The sequence below is a fragment of the Pseudorca crassidens genome, chromosome 1 (assembly GCF_039906515.1).
Source record: "Pseudorca crassidens isolate mPseCra1 chromosome 1, mPseCra1.hap1, whole genome shotgun sequence".
NCBI classification, from domain to species: domain Eukaryota; kingdom Metazoa; phylum Chordata; class Mammalia; order Artiodactyla; family Delphinidae; genus Pseudorca; species Pseudorca crassidens.
The window spans coordinates 32,361,658-32,378,903 of NC_090296.1; the positions used below are offsets into that span (position 1 = coordinate 32,361,658).

At 40.3% G+C, this 17,246-nt stretch overlaps 1 pseudogene; it reads right to left on the reverse strand.

Moving 5' to 3' along the window:
- Window positions 1-14,619: 14,619 nt before the first annotated feature.
- Window positions 14,620-15,970, reverse strand: LOC137221743 (UV radiation resistance-associated gene protein pseudogene; annotated as a pseudogene).
- Window positions 15,971-17,246: the final 1,276 nt, after the last annotated feature.

The window sequence follows — 17,246 nt, forward strand, 5'->3', positions numbered from 1 at the left end:
CATAGCCTTCCATTATGGATAATAGGGAATTGACTGCATTAGGTTAAATGTTCTACCACAATAGCAGTAGTAGTACCATTATACAAAGTTTGAAAACAATTACCAACATTTGCTATCTGACTTGTCTTCCCTCCATCCCCCAAAACCTTACAAGATACATAGAATACAGAAAGGAGTTTGTGCCACAGGATGTGAAAGGACTTGTCAGAACTGGATATTGACTTTTGCCCAAGTTACCTTGTATATAGCTGACTCTGATATGAAAAGTCATTATTGCTGCGTCATATGACTTAAGCAAAGACCAGACCTGGAGTCTAAGTGCTAGTGTCTAACAGTAATGTGTACAGAATGGCCATTTTCTCCCTTGATGGGCAAAGAAGGTATGTAAGTTATCAATTACATAACAAACCACTGCAAAACTTAATGGCTTAAGTTTTTAAAAATTCTTTTCAAAGAGATTCTATGAATTGACTGTTTCTTCTGCTACCACCTAGAGTCACATGGAACAGCATTCATCTGATGGCAGAAGAACGGTAAGTAGTCCAAGATGGCCTCTCCCTCCTGTCTGGTACTTAGTGCTAGCTATAGCCAAGGGTGCCTTGCTTTTTCTCCACATGGCCTCTCATTTTCCAATAGACTAGATTGGGCTCTTCATAGCAGTGGAAGGGGGGGTTCTCAGGGAATTGTTCTAAGAAGGCAAGTCCCAATGTGGAAAGCGCTAGTCAAGCCTTTGTACTTGTCACACTTGCTGATGTTTTATTGGCCAGACCAGGCCATGGCCAAGCCTAGAGTCATTGTCGGATGGGACCTAAACGCCACCTCTTGCTGGAAGCAGTGCAAAGAATTTGTGGTCATTTTTAATCCACAGAGGAAGAAACCCAACTTCAAACAGCGAAGACCAGGGTTCAGCAAATTTTTTCTCAAACAACAAGATAGTAAATATTTTAGGCTTGCAGGCCTTGGGTCTTTGCAGTTTTGGTATGAAAGCAACCATAGACAATATATATATGCAAAAGGGTGTGGCTGTTTTCCAGTAAAACTTTATTTACAAAAACTGAGGTCCTGCTACACTATAGTTTGAGGACTGCTGCCAAAGACTATCGCAGGTTGAGATAGACTTCTAAGAGTGAAAACGAGAGAAGAAAGCTCCCAAATGTTGATCCCTTGGAGTCCCAAATTGAGGAGCATTGACACATTTCCTAGGAAAGGCTCTTTTTAAGAATCTCTTATCCTACAAGAAAGAGAAGCCAGGGAAAGTTGAATGAAAATTTCCCCTGCTGTAATTTTGGAAATGAATTGAAGAGTGACCATTGTCAGACTTCATGAAGCACCCATCATAGCCAGGATACCATCCAAAATTCAAGGATTTACATAAAAGTTATAACAATATTAAGAACTCACCAGGCACTTTATGGAAGTTATTTCATTCCATGCTTAAATAATGTTATTAGATTGAAATTATTACCCTATGATAAAGATGGAAAGATAGAACTTTGGAGTTGTGAAGTTAACTGTCTCTAGTTAATATCATTGTTAATGTTAAAACCTAAACAGTCAAGGTTTGAAACCAGAACCAGAATATTTTCTGGCTCCTTATACTCCACCACATTGTCCTTGCCTTTTGAGTTTGGAGGAAAGTAATCTGTGTAGAAAAATAACTTACTGGAAAAATTATTTGGTACTAGTCACACACACACACACACACACACACAATAGTGTCTCTTCAGATGCAGAAAAAAGATAGGGAATAAGAAAGGATTGGTAGTTTTCTCCTACCTGTTTTAAATATTGTGCATTAATAGAATACTTGAGGTATAGTAAGGCCAAAAGATCAGGAGAAAACTGACATTGAAAAGATAGTTTGTTACTCACAGTTTCCAAGAAAAGAGGACACACTGTGCCATGGGGGCCACACAGGGAAGCACTGATGCTGGTCACAAAGCAGAGGGAGAGGGAGGAACTGTGGGCAAGAGACTTTATTGTGGTTTCCATGAGAAGGAACAGACAAGGCCAGGTAAGCAGGCTTAGGATTGGCTAGTTTGAATAATGTCAATGGTCTCTGTGTCATAGGGGCTGTCCCTAGCTATCTGGTACCTGGCCTTGGGGGTGATTAGGGCATGTGGATAATGGCCCTAAGTGTGAGAGCTGAGAAAGGAGGTAGTTGGAATGTGGGCTCTGGATTGTCTGGTTTGTATTTGAAAACTGCGCTCATGGGAGAGTTGTTTACTATCTCTAGAAATTGACTAACACTGGGAGGAGTAGTCCATTCAGGGTCAGGAAGGCCCCAGATATCAAAGCATCAAAATACAGAAGATAAAAAACACTGGTTACACTGCCACTACTACTATAGTGGGATCTCTGTCCCTCTAATTTCTGCCTTTACTCCCAAACCTACAGAAATGGCTGAGATAGCCAAAGGTAATCAGAACTATCTAGAAAATAGCCAAGAACAAGGAAGGAAGCAAAACAACAACAGAGGGTTCTGGTTCAAGATGACAACATAGGAAAACCCTGATCTCACTTCTTCTCACACACTGAGTCTACAGCTACCTACAGAACAATTTTCTCTTAAAAAAACCTAAAGACTGGCTAAGTGATGACCACATCAGGCAAACGAGGAAAACCACCTCAAACTGGGCGGGAGGCTGGGATACAATCTTGGCCATAAACCCCATCCCCAGCACAGTGGCACACAACCCAGAGAAAACTCAAAACCTGAAGCTTCTCCCTGAGGAGCAAAGGGTTTTATTTCCACATCAGTAACCTCAACTTTTAGGACCTGCACCAGAGAGATGACCCCCAACATCTTTGAAAACTAACGGGACCCACAAGACTGTAGTAATCTGGGAGACATTTCTTAAAGGGCCCATGCACTGAGAAGAGCACCAGGGCTCAGCTCATCCATCAGCCAATCACACCCAGACTTAAAGTGAAAGAGGCTCGAAGATCAGGAACAAGACAAGGATGACCACTATCACCACTTTTATTCAACATAGTATTGGAAGTCCTAGCCACGGCAATGAGACAAGAAATAGAAACAAAAGGAATCCAAATTGAAGAAGTAAAGCTGTCATTGTTTGCAGATGACATGATACTATACATAGAAAATCCTAAAGACACCACTGGAAAACTACTAGAACTCATCAATGAATACAGTAAAGTTGAATAATACAAAATTAATATACAAAAATTTGTTGCATTTCAATACACTAACAACAAACTATCAGAGAAAATAAGAAAACAATCCCATTTACAATCACATGCAAAGAATGAAATACCTAGGATAAAATCTAACGAGGTAAAATGACTGTACTCAGAAAACTATAAGAAATTAATGAAAAAAATTGAAGACAATACAAACAAATGGAAAGATATACCATGCTCATGGATTGGAAAAATTAATATTGTTAAAATGAACTTACTACCCAGGGCAGTCTACAGATTCAGTGCAATCCTTATGAAAATACCAATAGCATTTTTCACAGAACTATAACAAATAATTCTGAAATTTCCATGGAAATACAAAAGACCCTAAATATCCAAAGCAATCTTGAGAGAGAACAAAGCTGGAAGTATCACACTTCCTGAATTCAAACTATACTACAAAACTACAGTAGTGAAAAACCCACATTTATACAGAAATTAACCTACAACAAAGGAGGCAAGAAAATACAATGGGGAACAGATAACCTTTTTGGTAAATTGTGTCGGGAAAACTGGACAGGAACATAGAAAAGAATCAAACAGGACAACTTTCTCATCCCTTATGTATAAATAAACTCATAATGGATTAAAGACTCAAATGTAAGACCTGAAATCATAAAACATCTAGAAGGAAACAGAGAGTGCATTCTTTGACATTCTTCTTAGCAATATATTTTTGGATATGTCTCCTTTGACAAAGGAAACAAAAGAAAACATAAACAAATGGAACCTAATCAAACTAAAAAGGTTTTGCACAGTGGCAGAAACTATTGACAAAGTGAAAAGGCCGCCTAATGAATGGGAACAGATATTTGCAAATGATATATCTGATGAGGGGTTAATATCCGCAATATACAACTAAACATGAAAAAAAAAACCAATAAGCCGATTAAAACATGGGCAGAGGACCTGAAGAGTTTCCAAAGAAGACATATAGATGGCCAACAGGCACATGAAAAGATGCTCAACATCACTAATCATTAGAGAAATGCAAATCAAAGATACAATGAGATACGACCTCACAACTTTCAGAATGGTTATTATCAAAAAGACAAGGAACAACGAGTGTCAGCGAAGATGTGGAGAAAAGGGAACCGTCATGCACTGTTGGTAGGAATGTAAATTGGTGCAGCCACTATGGAAAATAGTATGGAGATTTATCAAAAGCTAAAAGTAAAACTACCATATTATCCAGCAATTCCACACCTGGGTATATATAAAAAGAAAAGGAAAACACTAATTCAGAAGGCCAACAGCTGAAGTTTCTGTGGAAATGCTAGAGGCCAGAAGAGAATGGCATCTGGCATCATATATTTAAAGTGTAGTAAACTTAAATGAGTATAATCTATAAATATATTGAATCACTGTGTTGTACACCTGAAAACAATATAATATTGTAAATCAACTATACTTCAGTTTAAAAATAAGAAAAGAAATCACGTTTTTTCTCATGGTGAATTCTCTTCAGGCTGAGTTAAATCATACTTGTATCTTTTTGAATATTCCTGGGTGCACTGATTTTTAAAAAATCCTCCAGTATTGCATACAACACATTTACACAGTGGTACATTCTTCTTTTCTAAATATTAATGTGTGTGTTAATATGATCCACAAGAGGATTAGTCAAGTGAGATAAGCTGTTCATGGTAACTTCCTTATTTTGAGTTGATTCAATTTACAAGCAGTTCTATGTAGAAATGATTTTTGGAAAGACAAGGAAAAGGAAGTAGGAAACAGTGATGATCATGATAGTGATGCACTCTTCTGGAAAAAGCTAAAAAGAAGCTAAGGTCAGAATTTTTTTATAAATCAATTCTTTTGAGGTATACTCAGCATACAATAAAATGCACAGATTTAAGGATGCAGCTTGATGAGTTTTGACTTGTAAGCACCATCCTGTCTTAGTCTGTTTGGACTGCTATAATAAAATACCTTAGACTCGGTGTCTTATAAACAAGAATACTTAATTTCTCACAGTTCTGAAGGCTAGTAAGTCCAAGATCAAGGCACCAGCAGATTTAGTGTCTGGTGAGAATCACTTCCTGGCTCATAGATGACTCCTTCTCACTGTAACCACACAGGGCAGAAGGGGTGAAGAATCTCTCTGAGTCCTCTTCTATAAAAGCACTAATCACCTTCCAAAGACCCCACCTGCTAATACCACCACCTTGGGGGTTAGGATTTAAAACGTACATCTTGAGAACACCCCAATCAAGATTCAGAAGTTTCCCATCACTCCAGAAACTTCCCTCCATCCCTCCCTTCCCTCACATCACGAAAACAGTGATTTTATTTCTGTTCCCCTATATTATTTTTTGGACTATTCCAGAACTTCATACACATGAAGTCCTGTATGAAGTTTCTTTGGTCTGATTTCTTTATCATCATAATATCTATGAGATAGATACATCCATGTTCTTACACATGTTGGAAACTTGTTCATATTTACTGAGGATTATCATACTAAATGAATATGCCAGTTTGCCATTCATCTATTCAGTACTGGTTGTTTGTTTCCAGTCTCTGGAATAAACTTGTGAATAATGCTGCTATAAATATCCACATACCACTGTGGGGAACGTCCTATGGCTGGAATCACTGAGACGTAGGGCAAGTATAAGTTTAACTTTATTAGAAACTATTATTATCCACCCTACCTTTTCTACTCGTGACACTATTTATTCTTTCATTCTGTTAATCACCCCCAACACATTCCATTTTTATAAAGTATGAGAGAATCTGATTCTTTCCTCAAAATTCTTACACAAAGAAGCTTCCATTCTCCTCTCCATTTTGTAATTTCTTAATTACAAATTGAAGCCTTGTCTCATTTTGGTTTCAGGAAAAAAATGTCAATCACTGTCTTAAAATTGCACGACACCCACTGATTCTTCCCCTGTGACTTCTCCAAGAGGCCACGGGACCACTCAGCCCAAGCTATACACTCCGTTTTTCCTAATTTCTCCCATGTTTCCTCCTCTCTAAGAGCCCTGTGCCAGGATCCCCAGGATCACTTAGCACAGCCCCTCCCCCTTATGAATACACCATTGTTATGTAAGAGCTTCCCTCTCCCTCCTCCACCTCTCTGGGGAGGCCCAGCCTCCAGCCTCTCTCTGCTCTCCTCAGGACTAGACTGCTGTTTAGCAGTTGCTGTTGCAGGGATAGTCTTGCCTGCCTCCCGCTGGAGTGGATTTCTTTGGTCACAGGCTTCTTCACTCATGGGGCCTGCCTGGGCCCAGGCCCACCTGGCAGGTGATCTCTGGCTGCCTCTGCTCTGGCTACTCCTGTTTCCGACCTGCTGCTCCCATGACCCCCCAGGTTGGCGCTTCACTTCCTCTGAAATTGTGATCCCCAGGAAGGTGTCCCACAGAGTGCGTGGAGCCGCAACACAAGGCCAGCTCTCCTACATGGTTCGCTTCAGTGGCCAAAGACACGTGCTTCACATGAGAGTCAAGAAGAGCTTGCTGCCCAGGCATTTTCCTGTTAATCACCGATAACGACCAAGGCGCCATGCAGGAGGACTACCCTTTTATCCCCCGAGACTGTTACTACTTTAGCTACCTGGAAGGGGTTCCTGGGTCCATGGGCACACTGGACACCTGCTATGGGGGTCTGCATGGCATGCTGCAGGTGGATGACTTCACTTACGAAATCAAACCACTGGAGGCTTCTTCCAAATTTGAACATCTGATTTTTTTTTTAACATCTTCATTGGAGTATAATTGCTTTACAATGGTGTGTTAGTTTCTGCTTTATAAAAAAGTGAATCAGTTATACATATACATATGTTCCCGTATCTCTTCCCTCTTGCGTTTTCCTCCCTCCCACCCTTCCTATCCCACCCCTCTAGGTGGTCACAAACCACCAAGCTGATCTCCCTGTGCTATGTGGCTGCTTCCCACTAGCTATCTATTTTATGTTTGGTAGTGTATATATGTCCATGCCCCTCTCTCACTTTGTCACAGCTTACACTTCCCCCTCCCCATATCCTCAAGTTCATTCTCTAGTAGGTCTGTGTCTTTATTCCCGTCTTACCCCTAGGTTCTTCATGACATTTTTTTTTTCTTCCTAGGTTCCATATATATATGTTAGCATACAGTGTTTCTTTTTCTCTTTCTGCCTTGCTTCACTCTGTATGACAGTCTCTAGATCCATCCACGTCTCTACAAATGACCCAATTTCATTCCTTTTTATGGCTGAGTAATATTCCATTGTATATATGTACCACATCTTATTTATCCATTCATCTGTCCATGGGCATTTAGCTTGCTTCTATGTCCTGGCTATTGTAAATAGTGCTGCGCTGAACATTGGGGTGCATGTGTCTTTTTGAATTATAGTTTTCTCTGAGTATATGCCCAGTAGTGGGATTGCTGGGTCAATGGTAATTCTATTTTTAGTTTTTTAAGGAACCTCCATAGTGTTCTCCATAGTGGCTGTATCAATTTACATTCCCACCAACAGTGCAAGAGCATTCCCTTTTCTGCACACCTTCTCCAGCATTTGTTGTTTGTACATTTTCTGATGATGCCCATTCTAACTGGTGTGAGGTGATACCTCATTGTAGTTTTGATTTGCATTTCTCTAATAATTAGTGATGTTGAGCAGCTTTTCATGTGCTTCATGGCCATCTGTATATCTTCTTTGGAGAAGTGTCTATTTAGGTCTTCTGCCCATTTTTTGATTGGGTTGTTTGTGTTTTTAACATTGAGCTGCATGAGCTGTTTATATATTTTAGAGATTAATCCTTTGTTGATTCATTTGCAAATATTTTCTCCCATTCTGAGGGTTGTCTTTTCATCTTGTTTATGGTTTCCTTAGCTTTACAAAAGCTTTGACGTTTCATTAGGTTCCATTTGTTTATTTTTGTTTTTATTTCCATTACTCTAGGAGGTGGATCAAAAAAGATCTTGCTGTGATTTATGTCAACAAGTGTTCTTCCTGTTTTCCTCTAAGAGTTTTATAGTGTCCACTCTTACATTTAGGTCTCAAATCCATTTTGAGTTTATTTTTGTGTATGGTGTTAGGGAGTATTCTAATTTCGTTATTTTACATGTAGCTGTCCAGTTTTCCCAGCACCACTTGTTAACGAGACTGTCTTTTCTTCATTGTATATCCTTGCCTCCTTTGTCATAGATTAGTTGACCATAGGTGTGTGGATTTATCTTTGGGCTTTCTGTCCTGTTCTATATCTATATTTCTGTCTTTGTGCCAGTACCATATTGCCTTGATTACTGTAGCTTTGTAGTATAGTCTGAAGTCAGGGAGTCTGATTCCTCCAGCTCCATTTTTTTCCCTCAAGACTGCTTTGGCTGTTCGGGGTCTTTTGTGTCTCCATACAAATTTTAAGATTTTTTGTTCTAGTTCTGTAAAAAATGTCATTGGTAATTTGATAGGGATTGCACTGAATCTGTAGATTGCTTTGGGTGGTATAGTCACTTTCACAATATTGATTCTTCCAATCCAAGAACATGGTATATCTCTCCATCTGTTGGTATCATCTTTAATTTCTTTCATCAGTGTTTATAGTTTTCTGCATACAGGTCTTCTGTCTCCCTAGGTAGGTTTATTCCTAGGTATTTTATTCTTTTTGTTGCAATGGTAAATGGGAGTATTTCCTTAATTTCTCTTTCAGAATTTTCATCATTAGTGTATAGGAATGCAAGAGATTTCTGTGCGTTACTTTTGTATCCCACAACGTTACCAAATTCATTGATTAGGTCTAGTAGTTTTCTGGTGGCATCTTTAGGATTCTCTGTGTATAGTATCATGTCATCTGCAAATAGTGACAGTTTTACTTCTTCTTTTCCAATTTGAATTCCTTTTATTTCTTTTCCTTCTCTGATTGCTGTGGCTACGACTTCCAAAACTATGTTGAATTATAGTGGTGAGAGTGGACATCCTTGTCCTATTCCTGATCTTAGAGTAAATGCATTCAGTTTTTCACCATTGAGAATGATGTTTGCTGTGGGTTTGTCATATATGGTCTTTATTGTGTTGAGGTAGGTTCTCACTATGCCCACTTTCTGGAGAGTATTTAGCATAAATAGGTATTAAGTTTTGTCAAAATGTTTTTCTACATCTGTTGAGACGATCATATGGTTTTTATTTTTCAATTTCTTAGTATGATGTATCACATTGATTGATTTGCGTATATTGTAGAATCCTTGCATCCCTGGGATAAATCCCACTTGATCATGGTGTATGATCTTTTTAATGTGTTGTTGGATTCTGTTTGCTAGTATTTTGTTGAGGATATTTGCATCTACATTCATCACTGATATTGGTCTGTAATTTTCTTTATTTTTTAGTATCCTTGTCTGGTTTTGGGATCAGGGTGATGCTGGCATCGTAGAATGAGTTTGGGAGTGTTACTTCCTCTGCAATTTTTGGAAGAGTTTGAGAAGGATGGGTGTTAGCTCTTCTCTAAATGTTTGAAAGAATTCACCTGTGAAGCCATCTGGTCGTGGACTTTTGTTTGTCAGAAGATCTTTAATCACAGTTTCAATTTCCTTACTTGTGATTGGGGTGTTCATATTTTCTATTTCTTCCTGGTTCAGCCTTGGTATGTTATATCTTTCTAAGAATTTGTCCATTTCTTCCAGGTTGTCCATTTTATTGGCATAGAGTTGCTTGTAGTAGTCTCTTAGGATAATTTGTATTTCTGCCATGTCTGTTGTAACTTCTCCTTTTTCATTTCTAATTTTATTAGTTTGTGCTCTCTCCCTCTTTTTTTTTTTTGTTTTTGCGGTACACGGGCCTCTCACTGTTGTGGCCTCTCCCGTTGCGGAGCACAGGCTCCGGACGCGCAGGCTCAGCGGCCGTGGCTCACAGGCCCAGCCGCTCCACGGCATGTGGGATCTTCCCGGACTGGGGCACGAACCCGTGTCCCCTGCATCAGCAGGCGAACTCTCAACCACCCCACCAATAGGGAACCACTGCGCCTCCCTCTTTTTCTTGATGAGTCTGCCTAATGGTTTATCAATTTTTTTATCTTCTTAAAGAACCAACTTTTAGTTTTATTGATCTTTGCTATTGTTTTCTTTGTTTCTATTTCATTTATTTCTGCTCTGATCTTTATGATTCCCTTCCTTCTAGTAATTTTGGATTTTGTTTGTTCTTCTTTCTCTAGTTCCTGTAGGTGTAAGGTTAAATTCTTTATTTGAGATTTTTCTTGTTTCTTGAGGTAGGCTTGTGTTGCTATAAACTTCCCTCTTAGAATTGTTTTTGCTGCATCCCATAGGTTTTGGATCATTGTGTTTTCGTTGTCATTTGTCTCTAGGTATTTTTTTATTTCCTCTTTGATTTCAGTGATCTCTTGCTTATTTAGTAATGTATTGTTTAGCCTCCATGTGTTTTTTTTTTTTTTACTTTTTTTTCTCTGTAATTGATTTCTAATCTCATAGCATTGTTGTCAGAAAAGATGCTTGAGATGATTTCAATTTTCTTAAATTTACTGAGGTTTGATTTGTGACCTAAGATGTGATCTATCCTGGAGAATGTTCCGTATGCACTTGAGAAGAAAGTGTAATCTGCTGTTTTTGGATGGACTGTCCTATAAATATCAATTAAATCTATCTGGTGTATTGTGTCATTTAAAGCTTGTGTTTCTATATAATTTTCTGTTTGGATGACCTGTCCATAATTGTAAATGAGGTGTTAAAGTCCCCCAGTATTATTATGTTACTGTCGATTTCCTCTTTCATAGCTGTTAGCAGTTGCTTTATATATTGAGGTGCTCCTATGTTGGGTGCATATATATTTGTTATTGTTATATCTTCTTCTTGCATTGATCCCTTGATCATTATGTAGTGTCCTTCCTTGTCTCTTGTAACATTCTTTATTTTAAACTCTATCTTATCTGATATGAGTATTGCTACTCCAGCTTTCTTTTGATTTCCATTTGCATGGAATATCTTTTTCCATCCCCTCACCTTCAGTCTGTATGAGGCCCTAGGTGTGAAGTGGGTCTCTTGTTGATCATTATGTAGTGTCCTTCCTTGTCTCTTGTAACATTCTTTATTTTAAGCTCTATCTTATCTGATATGAGTATTGCTACTCCAGCTTTCTTTTGATTTCCATTTGCATGGAATATCTTTTTCCATCCCCTCACCTTCAGTCTGTATGAGGCCCTAGGTGTGAAGTGGGTCTCTTGTTGACAGCGTATATATATATGGGTCTTGTTTTTGTATCCATTCAGTGGGCTTGTGTCTTTTGGTTGGAGCATTTAATCTATTCATGTTTAAGGTGATTATCGATATGTATGTTTCTATTACCATTTTCTTAATTGTTATGCATTTGTTTTTGTAGGTCCTTTTCTTCTCTTGTGTTTCCCACTTAGAGAAGTTCCTTTAGCATTTGTTGTAGAGCTGGTTTGGTGGTGCTGAATTCTCTTAGCTTTTGCTTGTCTGTAAAGCTTTTGATTTCTCCATCAAATCTGAATGAGATCCTTGCGGGGTAGAGTAATCTTGGTTGTAGGTTCTTCCCTTTCATCACTTTAAATATGTCATGCCACTCCCTTCTGGCTTGTAGAGTTTCTGCTGAGAAAACATCTGTTAACCTTATGGGAATTGCCTTGTATGTTATTTGTCCTTTTTCCCTTGTTGCTCTCAATAATTTTTCTTTGTCTTTAATTTTTGTCACTTTGATTACTATGTGTCTCAGTGTGTTCCTCCTTGGGTTTATCCTACCTGGGACTCTGCACTTCCTGGACTTGGGTGGCTATTTCCTTTCCCATGTTAGGGAAATTTTCCACTATAATCTCTTCAAATATTTTCTCATGTCCTTTCTCTCTCTCTTCTCCTTCTGGGACCCCTATAATGCGAACATTGTTGTGTTTACTGTTGTCCCAGAAGTCTCTTAGGCTGTCTTCATTTCTTTTCATTCTTTTTTCTTTATTCTATTCCACAGCAGAGAATTCCAGCATTCTGTCTTCCAGGTCACTTATCCGTTCTTCTACCTCAGTTATTCTGCTATTGATTCCTTCTGGTGTATTTTTCATTTCAGTTATTGTATTGTTCATCAGTTTGTTTGTTCTTTAATTCTTCTAGGTCTTTGTTAAACATTTTTTGCATCTTCTCGATCTTTATCTCCATTCTTTTTCCGAGAACCTGGCTCACCTTCACTATCATTATTCTGAATTCTTTTTCTGGAATTTTGCCTATCTCCACTTCATTTAGTTCTTTTTCTAGGGTTTTATCTTGTTCCTTCATCTGATACATAGCCCTGTGCCTTTTCATCTTGTCTATCTTTCTGTGAAATGTGGTTTTTGTTCTGCAGGCTGCAGGATTCTAGTTCTTGCTTCTGCTTCTGCCCTCTGGTGGATGAGGCTATCTAAGAGGCTTGTGTAGGTTTCCTGATGGGAGGGACGGGTGGTGGGTAGAGCTGGCTGTTGCTCTGGTGGGCAGAGCTCAGTAAAACTTTAATCTGCTTGTCTGCTGATGGATTGGGCTGGGTTCCCTCCCTGTTGGTTGTTTGGCTTGAGGTGACCCAACACTGGAGCCTACCAGGCTCTTTGGTGGGGCTAATGGTGGACTCTCGTAGGGCTCAAGCCAAGGAGTACTTCCCAGAACTTCTGCTGCCAGTGTCCTTGTCCTCATAGTGAGCCACAGCCACCACACACCGCTGCAGGAGACCCTCCAACACTAGCAGGTAGGTCTGGTTCAGTCTCCTATGTGGTCACTGCTCCTTCCCCTGGGTCCCGATGTGCACACTACTTTGTGTGTGCCCTCCACGAGTGGAGTCTCTGTTTCCCCCAGTCCTGTCAAAGTCCTGCTATCAAATCCCACTAGCCTTCAACGTCTGATTCTCTAGGAATTCCTCCTCCCGTTGCCGGACCCCCAGGTTGGGTGGCCTAACGTGGGGCCCAGAACCTTCACTCCAGTTGGTGGACTTCTGTGGTATAAGTGTTCTCCAGTTTGTGAGTCACCCATCCAGCAGTTATGGGATTTGATTTTATTGTGATTGCACCCCTCCTAATGTGTCATTGTGGCTTCTCCTTTGTCTTTGGATGTGGGGTATCTTTTTTGGTGAGTTTCAGTGTCTTCCTGTCGATGATCGTTCAACAGTTAGTTGTGATTCCATTGCTCTCACAAGAGGAAATGAGTGCACATCCTTCTCTACCATCTTGAACCAATCTCAAACACTGTTATTTCTTGCTGATCCAAAGGGACTTGTTGAAACTAAACTGTGTCTTCCCAGAAGTAGAGCACTTTGGTTTCGAATTGAGCAGTCCATTTGCCAAAGCATGATAACTGTGGTCCCTGTAGCCTTTTTTCTCTCTTCCATTTTTCCATTAACTGCTGGTATCATTATGGATCTGTTTGTATTTGTGAAGGACTTTCTTTTCCCTCAAGCTATGAAATTTATAGTCTCATACATTTGAGTGTATGTGATTTTCTCTTTGGTTATTATGCTATCTCTAAAATCTTGGACTGCTTTTTTTTTTTGAGGAAAACTCAATTTGTGTTCTTCTATACAATACATGGATATAAGCACAAAATTTCCTTAAAGAGCTTGGAAGCCTGAGGCAATGTCCTTGGGTATATAAAGTACATAGCAATAGCAAATGAAATCTGAGCTCCAGGAATGAAAATGGACCTCAAAAACATAACTTAATATTTCTTCCATTGCACACATACCAGTAGTATTCTATGCCTCATCTAGTCTCTTAATCCAACTGCCTTGCGGTTTGCACATTGGACAGCCTGACTCTCCACATATATTTCATCATATACAATGCCTTCCTTTCCAACTGAAATGTGATAAATTAACATGGGATTTACATATAGGGATTTCTATATGATGAGTGCATTGCCAGAAAACACACCCAGCTTTTGACAACAGCATCTGCACACATAAAACTTTGACTCCCAGGTGGAACTGGATGCCATCTGACTATAGTAACCTTGTGGTCCTTGGGGGTCCCCTGGGATCCACCAGAGGTGAGGTTTTTCATCTAATCTGAGGGCTGCATCAAGGGTATGGCTGACTGGAAGAGCTGAAAGTTCATGGTGAGGGCATTAAAGAACAAGTGAATGTGGTGTTCTCAGTCGCTCAGGATGCACAAGCATCTACTGTGCAGATGGGACGACAGCTAGGTTGACTGTGGAGCCTGGGGGCAGGAGCGGGGGCAGGTGGGCCTGTGTATAAGAAGAACATTGTTCTTCTTATTCATCAACTTAATGGATGGCCAAAGATCCTGGAGACCTTTACTGAATATTTGATTTCCCCAAAGTTTCCTAAACTGTGGTGAGGGCAAATGCTCATGAGAAACTAAAAGCGAGTTCACTATATTATTTATATATTATCATCTTCCCTCTGAGGATAACATAGAAGTGTAAATATGAAAGCAGACAAATGCCTATAAAGTGACTCGAGCTAGAGAGTGACTTTTGCCTTTAAACAATTGTCAGGCCTGAAGAGCAAATCTTGCAAGCAAAATCTAACTTTGGCCCACTGATACACAGTGATCCTGAGTTCCTCCTCGATTCACAAAGTCTATTTTTCTGAGGAATACCCTTCATTAATATTCATTTTGTGTCATAATTATTACAAAGGGTGACCAGTGCAGCTTTATCCTCATTTCAAGCAGTGACTCTACCCTGGTCCTACTGTCTGTCCTCTCGCTTCACTTATCAGAACTCCTGCATGGCCAGTGGAAGCTGGATATGTTTTCATTCAGTGCATAGATCCTTGGGGAGAACTCTTCAAATTCTCCCAGAACTTGTTCATCACACTCCACTGCCCCGGCACTGTCCACGGGGATGCAGTTAAATGCTTTCAGCTGGTTGCCTGAGGTGAAGCCTGTGGCTTTCATACCGATGAACTCTTCCCCTTGCTCCATGGCACAGCAGAGCTCGGCTTCAGACCCAGGGTGGAAATCCCCTCCCACCCCCGTCTCCGGAAGCAGGGTGCTGGAGGAGCCGGCCTGCTCGCTGGGCAGGAGGGTGCCGCTGACTGGCTGGAGACCCCGAGAGGGCTTGTCCCTGTTCCTGGCTAGTGTTCACACTCACTTGGCCTCCATGTAATCTGTCTCCCAGATCTACCCCTTTTTTCTTGTTTTCTTTGGAGATGTCTAAGGAGGAAGACAGAGACATTGTCTTTCAGATTCTCCCATGGAGGGGATGGTGGTCACAGGCTGGGCAAATACCGAGTTCTAACTGGGGGGAGGGGTTTTGTACTCGCTTCTCTCATTCCCTGAGCTAGCCCGTTTCCGGTGTCCTTTGTCCGGTGAAGGGATCCCCCAGAAAAGCCTACATCTGCACCCCCAAATATGGAGCTTTGTATCTTTGGAACAGGGGTTGCACTGGAGGTGTGATGTCTGTCGCACCTGACCACTAGTCCGTGCTCCATGAAGTTTTTCAGGTTGGGGAGGGTTTGCCTCAAGTCTGGAGTCCCTAGTCCATGTTGATATCTTAGCTGTGCTATATTTTTGTTCAGAAGATAGACACTGTAATCAAACAGCCACTTCTCCCCTCCTTTTGGGTGTAATGGAAACTCTCCCTCCTTTTCAACTTGTCATTAATATTATCTTTGACTGTTGATAGATCCCTTAAAGTTATAGGATATCTGAGGGGCACTTGTAGGAAAAAGGAAATCATGGATACCAAATGTGCAGTGTAAACAAGGGCAACAGCAATGCTTCCAGCATCTTTTGCTTGGAAGTCCTCAGAATTGGGCACTGTGAGGATGCATGTGGTCTGTCAGTCCATTTTGTACTTCTAAATAACATTTGATGTTTCAGGTTTAGGCCACACTTTTTGGAAAGGTGGCTATCTCATGTTAAGGCCTAAGATGAATATTCCTAAAAAGCAGTTTCTAACTGGTGCCAGACCTGTGAGATAGATTAAGTATAGCCTAGTTAACATGGTTGGATTACTCCCAATCCAACAAGGGCAGAAAAGCAAGGGAGCTTAAAAGAAAGGAGAGATCAGGCTAGTAACGATGTTAGGAAGGAGTGGGGTTATGAGAGACATAAACAGAGGTAGAGAGAAGGTCAAAGGCTTTGAGAGGAGAAGAAGGTTGACGTTTAAAGAGGCCTCAAAATATTGGAATCTGTTTAATGTATTTCCTTTCTTGTCTTCTTTGTACCAACTGAGGTAGGCTGCCCATGGTGCGATGGCTATTCTAATGCCCTTTCTTCTAAGGTGCCACACTCACAAGTCTGACACACCCAAGAAACTATAGGGCCACTAAATTTGAGATGGTACTCAATGAACACATGCTACTTTGAGAAGAAATTGACAGAGTAAAGGTCTTTCTGGCAGACCATATTTCTAGAGCAAATCTGACCAGCAGTTTGGGTAAAATAGGAGTTTTCCCAGGTAAAAGAAGTCTGAGGTAGAAAGAGGGACATGACCTACCTCAGGAAAAATGCCTAAGTTTCTGCTCGTCCAAAGATCTCCAGAAAGCAAAAGAAGAATACTGACCTCAGTCTGACAAAAGTTTGACCTTCAAGAGATCCACAGCCCTGCAACTCCAAACTATGAAAAAACAAATAAACAAACAAACAAAAACAAAATGAGAACAGGAGGAGGACTTACCTCCACACCAAAGAAAATTAGGGTTCTTTGATCGGTTCTGTTTTTGACCCCATCAGGCAGTGTTGGAAATTTTTCTACCCTCTCCCCAAGCAATGGCACCACATTATTTTTTTTTAAGATTTATGTGACTCCAATAGAGGGTAAATCTTCATTGAGTTGAGGCGTATCAGAGAACAATGGCAGACCAGGTGGCTTCACAGCTGAAGCAGGCTCAGGGTTTCTGTAAGAGGAAGAATCGGAGGAACTGTCCTATATTTTAACTTTAGCAGCAGTTTCACCTTTAACCAAGACGAGTGCATGAGGCTCTTTCCTGTTATCCTGCCCCTTGAAGGAGTCCCGATAACCAACAGAACACTATTGCTGAGAACTGTTTCTGCAAGCCTTGTGGTAGTTTTAGATACTCATGGGGTATGAATATAAGAAAGGAGAAAGTAGATGGGGAAGAGTACAACATACAGGAAAAACAGGAGACTCTCTATATTGTTTGTTAAAAAATTT